General features: G+C 42.6%; 1 protein-coding gene across 4 annotated transcripts in view; it reads left to right on the forward strand.

The window, feature by feature from the left end:
- The first annotated feature begins 239 nt into the window (after positions 1 to 239).
- The window catches only part of slc25a42 (solute carrier family 25 member 42), a 47,734-nt gene continuing 30,623 nt past the window's right edge, over positions 240 to 17,350 (forward strand). Inside the window, exon 1 of one of the 4 annotated variants that reach the window (XM_060845986.1) lies at positions 240 to 899. The gene's annotated coding sequence lies outside the window, so the exon portion shown is untranslated. Of the gene's footprint in view, positions 900 to 3,216; positions 3,330 to 4,131; positions 4,212 to 8,182; positions 8,323 to 17,350 lie in introns of those variants that run through there. The other 3 variants (XM_060845987.1, XM_060845989.1, XM_060845988.1) reach the window with 3 other exon arrangements.

Here is a 17,350-nt window from a genome sequence, read left to right on the forward strand (position 1 = left end):
CCGGCTCAAAGTTTACAGTCACTCGAGAGGACAGCTGAGGAGGAGAGGGTCAGTGTTAGGGAGGATAGGTGCTGTGGGAGAGGCAGGGGCTGGGGGAGGGAGAGGCAGGGGCTGGGGGAGGGAGAGGCAGGGTGGGGAAGGGCAGGGTCTGAGGGGGAGGAACGAAAGGTCAACACTGAGGAACGAGGGGAGAGGCAAGATAGGAGCTGAGGAGCGGGGGCTAGGACTGAGGGAGGTTAGGAGCTCAGAGGAGACAGGAGCTGAAGGAGGGGTGGTAAGGCTAAGAGGAGGGAGGGGACATTGGGCAGAAGGGCAAGAGACAGGTCTGAGAGGAGACGAGCTGAGGGAAGGGAGACAGGGCGGGACTGAGGGAGCCTGGACTTCAGGTTAGATCAAGGTACAGAGGATGAGGGAGTTTGTTTTAGGCAGCCAACGGAGGCAACACTGAAAGTGGGCCAGGCAGTCGGGGCTCAGAGGGAATGAGGGAGGGCCAGGCAACTCATGGACAGAGTAATTGAGGCAGTGCCACAACGGGGTAAAATGGAGGGAGCCTTGGTCAGTTCACCCTGAAGGAAGGAGTGGCCAGGCTAAGGGTTTTCTCGAATAAAACAGGCTGAGACGGTGAGGGTAAGTGCAGTACAAAGCACAGAGTGAGGGGCAAAGTGACAGATAAGAGTAGACTGCAGAGAGTAAGAGGCAAGGGTTGAGGGATAAGTAGCAGGCCAGAGTTATTGAAGGAGCTTGGTAGAACAGAACGTTGGGCATGCAAGTGTTGAGGATCAGAATGGTCGACTGAGCCAGGAAAGCTGAGATATATACTGGAACAAGCAGGGCTGAACGGGGACAGCAGAGAGTCTGGTTTGCAAAAAAAAAGACTGCCAGAGATCACGTAGACCAAGGTAATTACAGTGAAAGTCTGTCCACTATAATCTGTAGTCTGTTAAAAATGTCATACTATATCATCTGCATTCCGCTTAATATTTAATGGTTTGAATAAATATATTCAATGAGTGGAGGACATTCTCTTAGAGGGGTTGCTGTGGAAGATTACTGAAAAGCCTTTAATGTTTTCTTCCAGTTGACAAATCTATACAGATTACAGTATTTTCTGCAGCTGGGGGATTTGTTTGATTAGGATATGTTGCAAAATATTGCCCTTTTACAGGCAACACCTAGCTTGTAGCTGTCATTCAGATTTTCTTTGAGGATATTTTAAAATAGTTGAAATTAAATAAATGGCCTTTTAACATTTCATTTGGTTTCAAAGACTAGACAATAAAATCAGAAAAGGCTATATTTAACAAACATGAAATCATAATGAACATCTGAAAAGATGGTGTGATTTCCTGAAATTTTGATTAGGCCTGTTAGTCGTCCTTTTCAGATTTCAGTATTTGTTGTTTTCATAATTGTAGGGATTTGCTTTCCTTTTAAAGTAGCAATCATGACCTCTCCTTTTTGGAAGTATGGTGCTTTTTGATTAGAGGCAGCAAACCATACAGCACAGAAACAGGCCCTTTGGTCCAATTGGTCTGTGCTGACCAGACAACCCAACCCAACCTGACCTTATTGTTCGTGTACCTATCTTGATACTTTAAAATGTTGTAATTATCCCAGCCTCCACCATTTCTTCTGTCAGTTCATTCCATATATACACCAAGCTCTGTGTGAAAACATTACCCCTCAAGTCCTCTTTAAATCTTTCCCCTCGCACCTTAAACCAATGCCCTTTTTTAAGACTCCCACACCCTAGGAAAAAAGCCATGGCTGTTCACCTTCTCTATGCCATTCATAATTTTGCAAACCTCTATAAAGTCACCACTTAGTTTCCGACACTTGAGGGAAACTAGCCCCAGCCTGTTCAGTCTCCCTGTATAGCTCAAACCCTCCAACCCTAGCAATATCCTTGTAAATCTTTTCTGCACCCTTTCAAGTTTAACAGCATCTTTCCTATAGCAGGGAGACTAGAATTGAACACAGTATTCCAAAAGTGGCTATCCGATGTTCTGTATTGCTGCAATATGACCTCCCAACTCCAATTCCCAGCAAAGGCGAGCTTACCAAATACCTTCCTGTGACTTTGCCTTCAAGAAACCGTGAACCTACACCCCAAGGTCTCTTTGTTTGGTAATATTCTCAGGACCGAACCATTAAGTGTGTAAGTTCTGATTTACCTTATCAAAATGCAGCATTTCATAGATATCCAAATTAAACTCCACCATCGGCCCATCTGATCAAGGTCCTGTTGTACTCTGACATAACCTTTTTCATTATCTACTACACCACCAACTTTGGTGTAATCTACAAACTTACTAAGCATTCCTCCGATATTCACATCCAAATAATTTATATAAATGATGAAAAGCAGTGGACTCAGCACCGAACCTGTGACACACTGCTGGCCACAGCCCTCCAGTCGGAAAAGCAATCCTTCTCCACCACCACCCTCTGTCCCTACGTTCAAGTCAATTTTCTATCCAAATGACTAGCTGTCCCTGTATTTCATGTGATCTAACCTTGCTAACCAGTTTACCATGTGGAACCTTGTTGAACACCTTGCTGAAGTCCATATGGATAATGTCCACCACTCTGCCTTCTTCAATCTTCTTTGTCACTTCTCAAAAAATTCAATCAAGTTAGAGAGACAATGTCCCGTGCACAAAGACATGTTGACCATCCCTAATCAGTCCTTGCCTTTCCAAATACAGGTAAATCCTGTCCCTCAGAATCTCCTCCAACAATTTGCCCACAACTTTGTTACTTTCTCCATATAAGATCCTGAGGGATCTTATCAGATGTGTGGAAATAAGGCTTCCTATTGTGGGACAATCTGGATCTAGAAGTCACTGGTTAAAAATAATGGATCACCAATTTGAAACAGATCAGGCAATTATTTTTTCTGACATTCTTGACTCTTTGGCACTTTTACAAGGGGGGTGGAATCAAAGTCTGTGAATATTTTTAAAACCGTAGATTCTTGAGAACTAAAAAGGTAAAAGGTTTCAGGAGTAGACGTGAATGTGGTAAAATCAGATAAGCCTGATCTTATTGAACGGAGGAGCCAGTTCCAAGAGCTGCTCCTAATTTGTTTGTTTGTATGTATGAAAGGGGTGGGGTAAAGTTTGGCTTGTGACAGAATATGATAATTTTTAAAATGCTTAGGCTGCAAAAGAGTCTGAACTGAAATAAAATCAACAATTGAGACTTGAACGTTGAGCAGTGAAGTCCATTTTAAACAAGTGTATTGTCTTTGCTGAGCCTCCATGTAAGGAGAATCCTGTAGATTTTAGCTATCCTGCTCTCAACCTACACTTGTGAGCCTGCTAATAGTAAGTGTACTTTGTTTAATCTGTATATAGTTTGAAATCTAGTGTCTCTGTTACTGGTTCTGTTGTTTTTTTTAATTCTGTCATCTTTTGAGTGGAGTTTCATTTTTGTTTAAGATTGATCTGAGGAGAGATTGAGTTGGGATTGTATTCACTGGAGCTTAGAATGAGGGGGAATCTCATAGAAACATGTAAAAGTCTAATAGAACTGGACAGGTTAGATTCAGGAAAGATGTCCCTGATGGTTGATGAGTCCAGGACCAAGGGTTATAGTTTAAAGAAAAGGGATGAACCTTTTAGAACTGAGATGGGGAGAACTTTCTTCCCCAGAGTGTGTTGAACCTGTGTAACTTACTACCCAGAAAGTAGCTGAGGTCAAAATATTATATTTTCAAGGACATCAATACACTCAAGTGGCTCAAAGGATATGAGGGGAAGGCAGAATTTGGGTGTTGAGCTTGATGATCAGGCGTCATATTAAATGGTGGAACAGGGCTCAAGGAGGCCGACTCCTCTTATTTTAATGTTTCCAAGTAAGTAGATTATTTGAGGTTGGTGTAGGAACATTTTGAAGTGCCAAAGTAAAAGCGGGTAACAATTTGGTAACAACTTGACCTTTTGCCCACTTATTCCAGGTGAGGGACAACTGATGGAAGTTTTGTCTTGACAATCACTGGTAATTCTTGGTAGCTGTTCAGTGCTAAGGATAGGTTGCAGTGAATGGCCTCAGCTAGAGGATTGTCTGGCCAGCCCGTTGAAGAATGAGATATAGTTATTAGAAAACACATGCTGCAAGAAGGCCGAGGAAGCAGCTGTCGCTGAGTGTATGTCCAGAAATTCATCGTACCACGTCTCAGGATGTGATGGTGGTTAGACTGAATGGAGGTAAAGAGCTTGCATCTTTATAAAGCCAGTCGTAATCACTGAATATCTTAAAGTGCTTTACATCCAATTAAATACTTTTAAAATGTGACCATTCTTGCAATGTTTAGGAAGCATAACAGAGTTTATACACAGACAGCATGTTGTCGTAATAAAAAATGAGATACAACTATTTTTTCTGTGTGTATGTATTTTAAGTCAATTATACTTGATTTCTTGCTTGGGTTTGTTGATTCAAAATTTGCTTTGGGTTTAGGTAATTAGTTTAACATAAGTGTGGAATGAAGGTTGTGAATTCGTGTCCTCATTACACAGTTGTAAAAGTTGTCAATAAATCTTGTGATTACTAGCAGGCACCTGGAGAGAAAAGTCACTCTTCAGAGAAGAAAACCTGCCCTCTCCCTAATGGTGTATGGTAAATTTAATTCCTGCTGATATTGCTTAGCAATCCACTGATTTGTAAAGGTAACCATGTTGTACAAGACAAGTTCCACACAGATGCATGAGGAATGGGTACATAGCAGTATAGCACTGTGTTTTGCTCCATTTTACTGTCTACCAGAATATGGGTAGGTGGAACAAGCACCTAATGTCTTGTTCATGTGTTTTATAAGGAGTATAATAATATAAAGGGGAGTTGGACCAACAACTGGTTGGCGATGCAGAGTGGAGTCAACAGTACAGGTTCAATTCCCATACCATGAAGATTCTGCCATCTCAACTTTGCCTGATTTGTGGTGGTCCTCAGGCTAAATTTAGCACCAGCCACGTCGTTCTGCTGCTCTAATGAGACAGCCGCCCTATGGATCTTCTGGGACTTTGGCGACTACTAGTGATATTTATTAGAATTAGGTTTTATCACATGAATTCAAATTTAGGAATACAGGAGTACAGTGAAATGTGTACAGGGTCACCGTTCTCCAGTTCCATCTTGGTTACAAAAACCAGAATTGTAAAAACAGAAATAAAACAAACACACCTACAAGAAAGAAAAGTGTCCAGATAGAGTCATAAGTCATAGAGATGTACAGCATGGAAATAGACCCTTCGGTCCAACCCATCCATGCCGACCAGATATCCTAACCCAATCTAGTCGCACCTGCCAGCACCCGGCCCATATCCCTGCAAACCCTTCCTATTCATATACCTATCTAAATGCCTCTTAAATGTTGTAATTGTACCAGCTTCCACCACTTCCTCTGGCAGCTCATTCCATACATGTACCACCCTCTGTATGAAAACATTGCTCCTGAGGTCTCTTTTATATCTTTTCCCCTCTCACCCTAAACCTATGCCCTCTAGTTCTGGACTCCCCGACCCCAGGGAAAAGACTTTGTTTATTTACCCTATCCATGCCCCTCATAATTTTGTAAACCTCTATAAGGTCACCCCTCAGCCTCCAACGCTCCAGGGAAAACAGCCCCATCCTATAGTTCAATCCTCCAACCTTGGCAATATCCTTGTAAATCTTTTGTTAAAGTTCCACCTCAGTAAAGATGTATGGAATGCTCATCCACTGATGCAGGCATCCGGGCCTTGCCGTGGTCTGTAATCCTTTGCTGCTTCTGATCATAGGGAGGAGCTTGACCACTGCAACCCCAATCGCCGAAAGGAAGTGTGAGTATGCTGCTGATTCCAATCCGGGTCATAGAATCCCAGTGGTGTGGAAACAGGTCGTTTGGCCCATTGAGTCCATGCCAACCCTCCAAAGAACATCCCATTCAATCCCAACAACCCTGCACATTCTGGACACAAAAGTGCAATTAAGCATGGCCAATCTATTTATTCTGCCCATCTTTGGAGTGTGGGCAGAAACCAGAGCACCCAGAGGAAACCCATGCAGATACGGGGAGAATGTGGGAACTCCACATAGACATTGCCCAAGAGTTCAATTCCATCCGGTTCGCTGGTGCTGTGAGGCAGCAGTGCTAACCACTGAGACACTGTGCCAGTACTTTTGGGTTTTGACGAGGGATAATTCATACATTTTTTTCTTGGTGGGTCAAAGGCTCCAACAGATTCAATAGTGTGAGGGTGTTTAATTGCAGCAAAAATCTTTGCTGAGATTTGGGATATAACATTATCTCCAAAGGAATGGAATGTTCCTTTATCAGCAAGATAATTAGTTTTGGCATGAGACGATATTCTGCAACTTCCTTCATTGAGCAAATATAGTGACAGTTGCAGTCTAAGTATTTTTATTATTACTTGCATTGTGATTAACACTGAGACACAATTCTACTTGTTGGTTATACCCAGTTGAGCATACCTTGAATCACTTATTGTGGGATTGTCCCTTGAACCATTGCAGCTTTTGTGGTGCTTACCCAGTGTCATCCAAGGTATAGTGAGAATCATAACCATTCTGTCTCAAGACTTGAGCACTATTTAGTTGATGTTTTCAATGTATTACTGTGATTTGCTGCACTGTTGGAGGATGAGATATTAAGCTGCAGTTCTGTTTATTCCTCTTAAGTGCATGTAAAAGATACCATACCATTATTTGAAGAAAGTTGAATCCTCTCCAGTGTTCTGGTAATATTTAAATTTCAACTAAGGCCATTTATCTGGTCATTTTCTCACCCTGGTTGACAACTATACTGTTCTATGAACTTTGTTGTCAGAGTTCTTGCAAGGCAAAATTTCCCATATTTCACAAGAACTTAATGGACTGAAAAATTTATTTGGACTTACTGAGGTTGTAAAAGTTGCTCCAAAAATTAGGGTCTTTCTTGAGTAGGAGAAAGTGAGGACTGCAGATGCTGGAGATCAGAGCTGAAAATGTGTTGCTGGAAAAGCGCAGCAGGTCAGGCAGCATCCAAGGAGCAGGAGAATCAATGTTTCGGGCATGAGCCCTTCTTCAGGAATCTGATTCCTGAAGAAGGGCTCATGCCCGAAATGTCAATTCTCCTGCTCCTTGGATGCTGCCTGACCTGCGCTTTTCCAGCCACACATTTTCAGCGTCTTTCTTGAGTAGCCATATAGAGAATTTCAAGATATTAACCCAACAATGACTTACTGTTTTAAAAAAAACACCAATTTTGTGGTGTAGTAGTAGGATCCTTACCTGTAGAAGATACAGCTTGAAGTTTAATTTCGGGATATGGTGGACATGGAGATGTGTCAAAATGCAGCCAAGTAGGTTGATTTTAAGAAATGTAAATGCCGGTGACTGGCATCTGAGATGGAAGCAGGTCTGCAGGACAAAGTAACAGAAATCCATTACGTTTGATCCATTGGAGTCCATCAGACTGGAGCTAATTGATCCAGTTGAGGTTGGATATTAAGTGTATTAATTGATCACATCAAATTATCATTTCCGTTAGTCACTCCTATTTTTTGTCTTCAGGTTGGGAGTCTGATGCCAGAATTACTAGTGTGTGCCTGTTATAAGGAGATTGTTTTTCTTCAATTTATTTGTGGCTACAATTGTCTAACTTGTTTGAACTTCTCATCTCAGCTTTCTGAAATTTTGCTACTTATTTATCATATTTCAAAATTACTTCGTAGCTTTATGATAGTTATATTACAGCTATTAGTGAATCTAGACTGATATGAAATCCAGTTTTTAAAATATTTGCAAAGCATCATTAATCTTTTTACACTATATTTAACTTTAGTGGAGAGGCCCGGAAGCTAGTGCAACTTCGTTTTCTATGCAGGTCTCTATGTCTGTTGTCATATTTCAATCTGTGATATCTTGAAGCCAGAATTCCGTTAATACTCTACCTCATTCTCCATTTGATTGGAGTAAAATTTAGTGATGACACACGCAAAGAGATTGAACTCTGATTCTGGCAAACCTGAAGTGAGTAAACCAGCTTGGAGGAGTGAATAAGAAGCAGCAGTGGATAAAATTTGAGCTTGAGCAATAGTTCAGCCTGAGTGCACTTGAATGCTCCAGAGCAATGTTGAAGAGGTGCTGTGTTTTCAGTGCTCCATTAAATCTTGCCCCCTTGTCTTTTTCTGTTTTTCAATGCTCTGCCGTTAATGGCTTTTGACATGAGATGTCTGGGTTTGAAACTCTCCAAATCCATCTTCAAGGAGAAAGTGAGGATTGTACATGCTGGGGAGAGACAGAATCGAAATGTATGGCGCTGGAAAAGCACAGCAGGTCAGGCAGCATCCGAGGAGCAGAAATGTCAATGTTTCGGGCATAAGTCCATCTTAAAGTATACTAGGCTTACCTTACTTCAGCTATTCTGTGACCAAGAGATATTTCACAATATTGAAGTTGCTACATAAATACAAGTTGTCGTTGAGACATCCTCCTTACGATAAGCTGCTAAATCAATATATTGTTTGAGGATTCTGGGATTGTATTCATTGGAGTTTAGAAGATTAAGGGGAGATTTAATAGAAACTTACAAGATAATACATGGCTTGGAATGGGTAGATGCTAGGAAATTGTTTCTGTTAGGCGAGGAGACTAGGACCTGTGGACACAGCCTTAGAATTAGAGAGGGTAAATTCAGAACAGAAATGCGGAGACACTTCTTTAGCCAGAGAGTGGTGGGCCTGTAGAATTCATTGCCGTAGAGTGCAGTGGAGGCCGGGACGCTAAATGTCTTCAAGGCAGAGATTGATGAATTCTTGATGTCACAAGGAATTAAGGGCTATGGGGAGAATGCGGGTAAGTGGAGTTGAAATGCCCATCAGCCATGATTGAATGGCGGAGTGGACTCGATGGGCCGAATGGCCTTCCTTCCACTCCTATGTCTTGTGGCCTTATGGTTTATGTGACCCTATGCACAGAAGGACAGGGAGTTCCAATGTCTGCTAATCAACAAGTTAAACAAAATATTTTTAAAAACTTTATTTGCCGTAACCATTTGATTACAATTTACAAATTACAATGTCAATGCAATTCATTAATATCTCTTAGATATGAAATACTTGGACACTCAGTTGTAATAAAAATGACATACGTATTAATATTTCTGGTTCTGATCTGTGTTTCCAGTGTTGACATCAGTGACGCAAAGTCCAGTGTGGTTTGATTTGTTCAAATTTGCTATGTGCCCTATAAGCATTCCCCATCTCAGTATTCATCCTTCAATATTTAACAGCCCAATCAGTCATGCTTGTTTTAGTTGAGATATCCAGATTCTGTTCAGAGTCCAGAATGGCATGTGTGTCATATTGATTGTTTTTATCAGAATGGTATGCAACTTTGGGTTGTGTAGTTCTTAGCTAGTGGTAGTATGTGGATTCAAATACCTATATATGTTTCATGCGTTGAGCTGGCCGTTAAAAAAAGACCAATCTGGCAGGACAGTCTCTTCACTTTTCGGCTATTATTTCAATACTATGTAAAAACACTACATGGAAAAGCAGAAATTATACCACTTGGCTAATTAAGTTTGTGGGCGGCACGGTGGCACAGTGGTTAGCACTGCTGCCTCACAGCGCCAGAGACCCGGGTTCATCTCCCGCCTCAGGCGACTGACCATGTGGAGTTTGCACGTTCTCCCCGTGTCTGTGTGGGTTTCCTCCGGGTACTCCGGTTTCCTCCCACAGTCACAAAGATGTGTGGGTTAGGTGAATTGGCCACGGGTGTTAGGTAGTGTTAGGTAAGGGGTAAATGTAGGGGTATGGGTGGGTTGCGCTTCGGCGGGTCGGTGTGGACTTGTTGGGCCGAAGGGCCTGTTTCCACACTGTAAGTAATCTAATCTTAAAAAAAACCATTCAGTGAGATCCCGGCTAATCTGATGATGCTCAACTCAATTCTCCCACAACCCTTGATTCCCTTAATGATTTCAATAAAACATGTGTCTATTTCAGCCTTGAATATAAGCAACAATTCAGCTTTGACAGACCTCTGCAGTAAAGAATTCCACAGATTTCTCAGGCAAGAAATTGCTCATTTCTGCCTTAAAGGAGCAATAATTACTCTGAGATTGTGTCCCCTAGCTATAAGATATAAGAATTAAGCCATTTTGCCCATGGAGTCTGCTCTGCCATTTTATAATGGCTAATATGTTTCTCAACCCCATTCTCCTGCCTTCTTCCATCAAACCCTTGATCCCCTTACTCTGGCCTTAGTCTTTTCTATCTGTGAAAACAACTTGTCTGCATTTGCCAAGTTAATACCCTCTAAAAATATTGTATGTTTCAATAAGGTCACTTCTCATTCTTGTAAACCCATGCACAGGCATAACCTACTGAATCTTTCCTCATAAAGAAATACCTCCAAACCCAGAATCATTCTAATTAACCTCTCTGAACTGCTGCCAGTGCTCATATATCTTTCCTTGGAAAAGGGAGCCAAAAGTTATTTTATTCTCTCATGGAATATTAGTGGTGTTGCTGGCTGTTTCTAGTTGCCCTTGAGAACGTGGTGTTGAGCTGCCTTCTTCAACTGCTCCAATCCATGTGCTGTAGATAGATTCACAATGCCATTAGGGGCATTGCAGGATTTTGATCCAGTGACTCTGGAAGGACAGCAATATACTTGTCAGAGTGATGAATGGCTTGGAGGGGAACTTGCAAGTGGTGGTGTTCCCATGTGTCTGCTGTCCTTGACTTTCTGGATGGAAATGGTCGTGACTTTGAAGATGCTGTCTAAGGATCTTTGAATTTCTGTGGTGCATCTTGTAAATGCTGCTGGTAATGTGCATTGGTGGTGGAGGGAGTGGTTGTTTGTAAATGTAGTGCACTCATGCTTGCTGTTTTGTCCTGCATGTTATAAAGCTTCAAGTGTTGTTGGAGCTGCACTTGTCCAGGAAAGTGAGGAGTATTCCACAATACTTCTAACTTGTAGACGGTGGGCAAGCTTTGGGGAGTTGAGACATGTGTTACACGCTGCAGCATTCCTAACCTCTGACCTGCTCTTGTAACCACTGTATTTATTTGGTGAGTCCAGTTGAGTTTCTGGTTAATGTTACCTCTCAGGGTGTTGATAATGGGCAATTCTGTGATGGTAATACTATTGGATGTAAGGGCTGGTGGTTAGATTATCCCTTATTGGAGATGGTCATTGCCTGGCTTTTTTCTGGCTCAAATATTACTTGCCACTTTTCAACCCAAGCCTGGATATTATGAAGGTCTTGTTGCATGTGAACTTGAACTGCTTCAGTATTTGAGGAGTCATGAATGGTGCCAAACATTGTGCAATTGTCAGCGAATGTCCCCATATCTGACCATGTAACAGAGGGAAGATTATGCTGAAGATAATTGGGCCTAGGACACTACTCTGAGGAACCCCTACAATTCCACTATTTCTGATGCTTCTTCCTCACGAGGATGCAGCTTTGCTGTGAGTCATGAATTATTTTCTTAAATGTCTGGCAGTTTCTTCAGCTGACTTTTCTGCTAAATTTGCTATCATCCTTATTCCATCTTATACCAACAAGGCTACCCACCACCCTTCCCTTGCATGCTTTTTTAAAAAGTCACACATCCCTGAATGTTTAATTCCTGGCTTCAATCCCATTGTAATTATGTCTCTGTAATGGCTATAAGCTAATACCCATTAATATTATTTATGCTTTTAATTTATTTTAAGTTTTGAATATTATGTCCATTTAAGTAAAGAACCATTAATTTTGCCTTTTTACCATGTTCTGCTCTTTTTGAACATTTTGCTATTTTTCTGATTTTGATCTTCCTGTCCCACTCTGGGTGTCGTTATTTAAATGGTGACCGTGCAATGCCACCATATCCTTTTGCTTTGTAAGCCCATGTATTCGCCTCCTGCTATTACCACCCTTTGCCTTCTACTAGTTCCAAAGCCTCTTTTTAAAAGCTTATGCAGTGTTGTCAAACTAAGACTTGTTTGACTCTTGTAAAAGACTCCTTAGCACCATTTTGAGAAGGAATAAAGGGGGAATTCCTTCTGATGTCCATGCTTATAGATATCCCTTAAACATTTATCTCTTAATAAAATACTTTATCTTATGAATATCATGTTGCCAATTTGTGGATCTTTCTTTTCCATAAATAAACTGCTGTGTATTTTAGATTACAATAAGTATATAATTGTGAAAGGTGTAGAGTGTTGGAATATAAAAGCACCGTTGTGCTACTGAGACTTTATAAAGCTCTGGTTAGGCCCCATTTGAAGTACTGTGTCCAGTTTTGGTCCCCACACCTCAGGAAGGACATACTGGCACTGGAGCATGTCCAGCAGAGATTCACACGGATGATCCCTGGAATGGTAGGTCTGACATACGAGGAACGGCTGAGAATCCTGGGATTATATACATTGGAGTTTAGAAGATTAAGGGGAGATTTAATAGAAACTTACAAGATAATACAGGGCTTGGAAAGGGTGGACGCAAGGAAATTGTTTCCGTTAGATGAGGAGACTAGGATCCGTGGACACAGCCTTAGAATTAGAGGGGGTAAATTCAGAACAGAAATGCGGAGACATTTCTTCAGCCAGAGAGTGATGAGCCTGTGGAATTTATTGCCGCAGAGTGCAGTGGAGGCCGGGACGCTAGATGTCTTCAAGGCAGAGATTGATAAATTCTTGATGTCACAAGGAATTAAGGGCTACGGGGAGAATGCTGGTAAGTGGAGTTGAAATGCCCACCAGCCATGATTGAATGGCGGAGTGGACTCGATGGGCCGAATGGCCTTACTTCCACTCCTATGTCTTATGGTCACTTATTCTCCAACTGTGTAATACTCCTGCATAACTTTGCTGGGGTGTTAATGGTTTGGACTGATGACACGTGCAATGTTGAGAGTGTTGCATCTTTTTTTGAGGGTGTGACTCTTTGAAAGAGAAATTAAGTCTCTGTCTATTCCAGGGTTCAGCTGAAAATTACAGATCTATGCAGTTGTGCTTTATGGAATCTTAGTGCTCAAAGGGCTGTTGCATTCACCTGGACAAGAGATTATATCATTTGCAGTTTCAAGTGTTTAACAGAATCAAATATGCAGGTGCGTAAATACACGTGAAAATTTAGGTAATGGGCATCTGTGTGTCTGCATCCTTGGGTTGTGACTGAAATTACAATTCTCATTCTCCGTTAGTGTTCACAGCACAAATTGCTACTTTTGTCACTGAACATTATTTAACTATTGCACTTGTGATCTAAAAGATGCAAAGTCCTTATCTTAATGATTTTTTTTTCCCATATAACATTTCAAAGCCAACTATAATTCTTTGGATACATAATCTTTTAAATTTTCTTTGCAAATTAATTCTTTCTTTCTTGTATTCTACTTTCCGCACAACTTTGTTTGTTTAACTTTGCCTTTTCTATTAATTTCCCTCTTCTTCCTTTCCACCTCTTTCAATGACTCCCAACCTCCCCTGCTCTACAATTCTCTTCACTAATTCTTTTAAAGCTGTCTTTAAATCTCCCTCTTTGTCCAAGTCTTCAATTTCGTCCTGCTTCCTCGAGTAGCTCAGTGCTATGTATTTTTGATAATGATCTTTTGGAGTGCCTTAGGATGTCGTTACCATGTTTGAGGTGCTCAAAAAGCCAGTTGTTATCTAACTTGGCGTTCTTTAAGGCTGGTGGTGCATGTCCCTTTCCACTGTGCAGCGTGCAGTTTTTCTGCTACTGAAATATACCTGAACCCATAGACTAGGTCCAACCTGCTGCTGTAACAAAGCAATGCAAGACTTGGGCTTAGATAACTGTTTTAAGTTCCATTGGTGTTTAATCGTTAGAAACCTGAAACTGATTCACATTGCTCTTAAACTTCCAGAGCCTACCCCTTGAGATTGTTTGCTGAGAGAGTTGTCTTTGCAGCAATAGTACTCCAAGGATGTTGGTTTTAATTTAATCTGATTAAAATGAAGATGGTCAATTTGCAATTAATCAAACTAGATTAGTTTAGGATTTGAAATCTTTGCTAATGCTAAAATATATTAATTTGTAAGTATATTGCCCATGAGGGCACAGAGCCACACATACCAGTAAATTCCTAAAGTCAATCTCTTATTTCTTCTGAATAAGTTGTTTTTAAGAATTACGACCTTGGCCTGATGTTATAAAAATTTAAAAGTCCACTTATGTTCTCCACCAATAATTGCCCTGAAATGTTCACTGCTTCTTTTTCCACATGTGCAGCTTGATCCACTGAGTATTTTCAGCATTTTCTGTTCTTTCCCCTCATCCAATGATCCTTGAAAATGTCTGAAATTTGACACATTGTCATAACTGATTCGTAATCTCCCAGCCTATCATACCTCCCACTCTCTGATGTGAGGACTACAAACATGGTGTTTTGCTAGCTTTGCTTACTTCAGAGTTTGTAATATTTTCTTCTCCACTCTTCATTTCTCTTTTGGACAATGTCTCAGGCCATGTGAGCTTACAATGCTGCCTCTATCTCAAGCAGCAGGTGTCTAAATGAGAGGAAAGTTGGGTAAATTTGAGATTGTTCTCCTTGAAACAGAGAAAGCTAAAGGAAGATCTAGCAAATGTATTCACTTTTTAAGTAGGATTTTGTTGAAGCAAATAAGGATAAATTTGTTTTGTTTACCAAATGGAGCAGTGACCAGAAGAACTGGACATGGGAGAAACGTTTTTACAAAGTGAGTCATTTAATCTGCTGTGTACTACCTGAGAAGGAGGTTGTGGCAGATGTGATTGTGGCTTTCAAGGAAAATTAGATAACTGTCTGAGGAGGGAAAGTTTGCATGACCTCAAAAGATGGGAAGATTGAATTAGTTTATGTACATGCCAGCTCTCTGGAAAAATTAATTGGATGAGTGGCCTCATTCTGTGTTATACCCAATCCGTGATTATGTAATTTTGAAATGATTTGCAAAAGAACTAAATGGCGAATTAGGATAATTTCTTCAACAGGAGTTTGTTAAAATTTGAAATTAACTCCTGAAAAGGATTTCATAGTAACTTTCAAATAGCATTTGGGCATGTAATTGAGAAATAATTTTCAGAATTATGATAAGGCTGAAGTATGAAAATGAATTGGAAAGCTCTTTTAATAAACCAGCATTGGTATGGCATACCCTGCCTCAGCTGAGGGCCACACTCTCTCAGAATTGCAAAGGACCCACTCCGTACTACATCCTCAGGAGAATTCATACTCTCAACAAACAGTATTTCAATTCCATCTCAAACATTAAAAACTGTTAGTACAAACTTTTATCTACCCACCTCCATAACCAGGGCTCCTCAAACATTCCAGAAGATTCCCCTGGCCTCGGAAACGACTCAGACACCATTAGCCATGCAGATAATGCAGCTACCACCCCCACGCTGATTGATGATGTCACTTCTGCCCTCATCATGGCCACTCCCACAACCACTTCCGCCCCTCACAATTTCTCATGCATCACACGTGACATCATGGCCGCCTCTCACATCATCGCTGATGCCACAAGCTCAATGACTTCCGCCACCCCGACTGCCGTTTCTACCACCACTTCCGCCCCCACCAGCACTACTCACCTGCATTCTGCTGACACGCCCCCCCCACAGACCCCACTGACACTATCCCCACCCTCCAGAATCCCGAGGAAAACACCACCCCTGCTCATGACTCCACCCCCATTCCTCCACCATCACACCCACTCCAGTTACTGGCTCCGACCCCACTCCCAGCTCCACACCCACACCAGATCCCAGCTCCCAGCCCTGCCGAGTTTTCACCATCCCTCCAGACCTCCCCCTCACTGAGGACGAACGATCAGTCCTCAGCAAAGGACTCACCTTCATGCCCCTCAGTCCACGCATCAATGAATTTAATACACGCCGTGACGTCGAACAATTCTTCCGTCGCTTCTGTCTCTGAGCTTACTTTCACAATCAGGATTCCCGCCCACCTTCCGAGGACCCCTTCGCCCACCTCCAACACACTGCATCCACCTGGACACCCTGCGCTGGCCTATTACCTGCCCTTGACCTCTTTATTTCCAACTGCCGCCGGGACATTAACCGCCTCAACCAGTTTACCCCCCTCCCCCACTCCAATCTCTCACCCTCACAACGCGCAGCCCTCCAATCCCTCTGCTCCAATCCCAACCTCACCATCAAGCCAGTGGATAAAGGGGGCGCAGTGGTAGTCTGGTGCACTGGCCTCTACACCGCTGAAGCCAAACACCAACTCGAGGTCCCCTCTTCCTGCTGCCCCCTCGACCATGACCCCACCCCCAATCACCAAACCATCATCTTCTAGACCATACAGAACCTCATCACCTCAGGAGATCTCCCACCCACAGCTTCCAACCTCATAGTCCGGGAACCAGCCCTGCCCGGTTCTACCTCCTTCCCAAGATCCACAAGCCTGACCACCCTGGCCGACCCATTCGACCCATTGTCTCAGCATGCTCCTGCCCCACTGAACTCATCTCTACCTACCTTGACACTGTCCTATCCTCCCTAGTCCAGGAACCCCCCACGTATGTTCGAGACACCACCCACGCACTCCACCTCCTCCAAGACTTTCGTTTCCCCGGTCCCAATGCCTCATCTTCACCATGGATATCCAATCCCTCTACACCTCCGTCCGCCATGACCAGGGCCTCCAAGCACTCCGTTTTTCCTCTACAGACGTCCCCAACAGTACCCTTCCACTGACACTCTCATTCGTTTGGCTGAACTGGTCCTCACCTTTAACAATTTCTCCTTTGAATCCTCCCATTTCCTCCAGACCAAAGGGGTAGCCATGGGCACACATATGGGCCCCAGCTATGCCTGTCTCTTTGTTGGCTACATAGAACAGTTGATCTTCCGTAATTACACCGGCACCACTCCCCACCTCTTCCTCCGCTACATTGATGACTGCATTGGCTCCATCTCGTGCTCCTGCGAGGAGGTTGAGCAATTCATCAACTTCACCAACACATTCCACCCTGACCTTAAATTTAGCTGGACCACCTCTGACACCTCCCTCCCCTTTCTGGACCTCTCCATCTCCATTAATGACGACCGACTTGACATTGACATCCTTTACAAACCCACCGACGCCCACAGCTACCTGGATTACACCTCTTCCCACCCTACCTCTTGCAAAAATGCCATCCCGTATTCCCAATTCCTCCACCTCCGCCGTATCTGCTCCAAGGAGGACCACTTCCACCATAGAACACACCAGATGGCCTCCTCCTTTAGAGACTGCAATTTCCCTTCCCACGTGGTTAAAGATGCCCTCCAACACATCTCGTCCACATCCCACACCTCTGCCCTCAGACCCCACCCCTCCAACCGTAACAA

The sequence above is a fragment of the Hemiscyllium ocellatum genome, chromosome 28 (genome assembly GCF_020745735.1).
Source record: "Hemiscyllium ocellatum isolate sHemOce1 chromosome 28, sHemOce1.pat.X.cur, whole genome shotgun sequence".
NCBI classification, from domain to species: Eukaryota; Metazoa; Chordata; class Chondrichthyes; order Orectolobiformes; family Hemiscylliidae; genus Hemiscyllium; species Hemiscyllium ocellatum.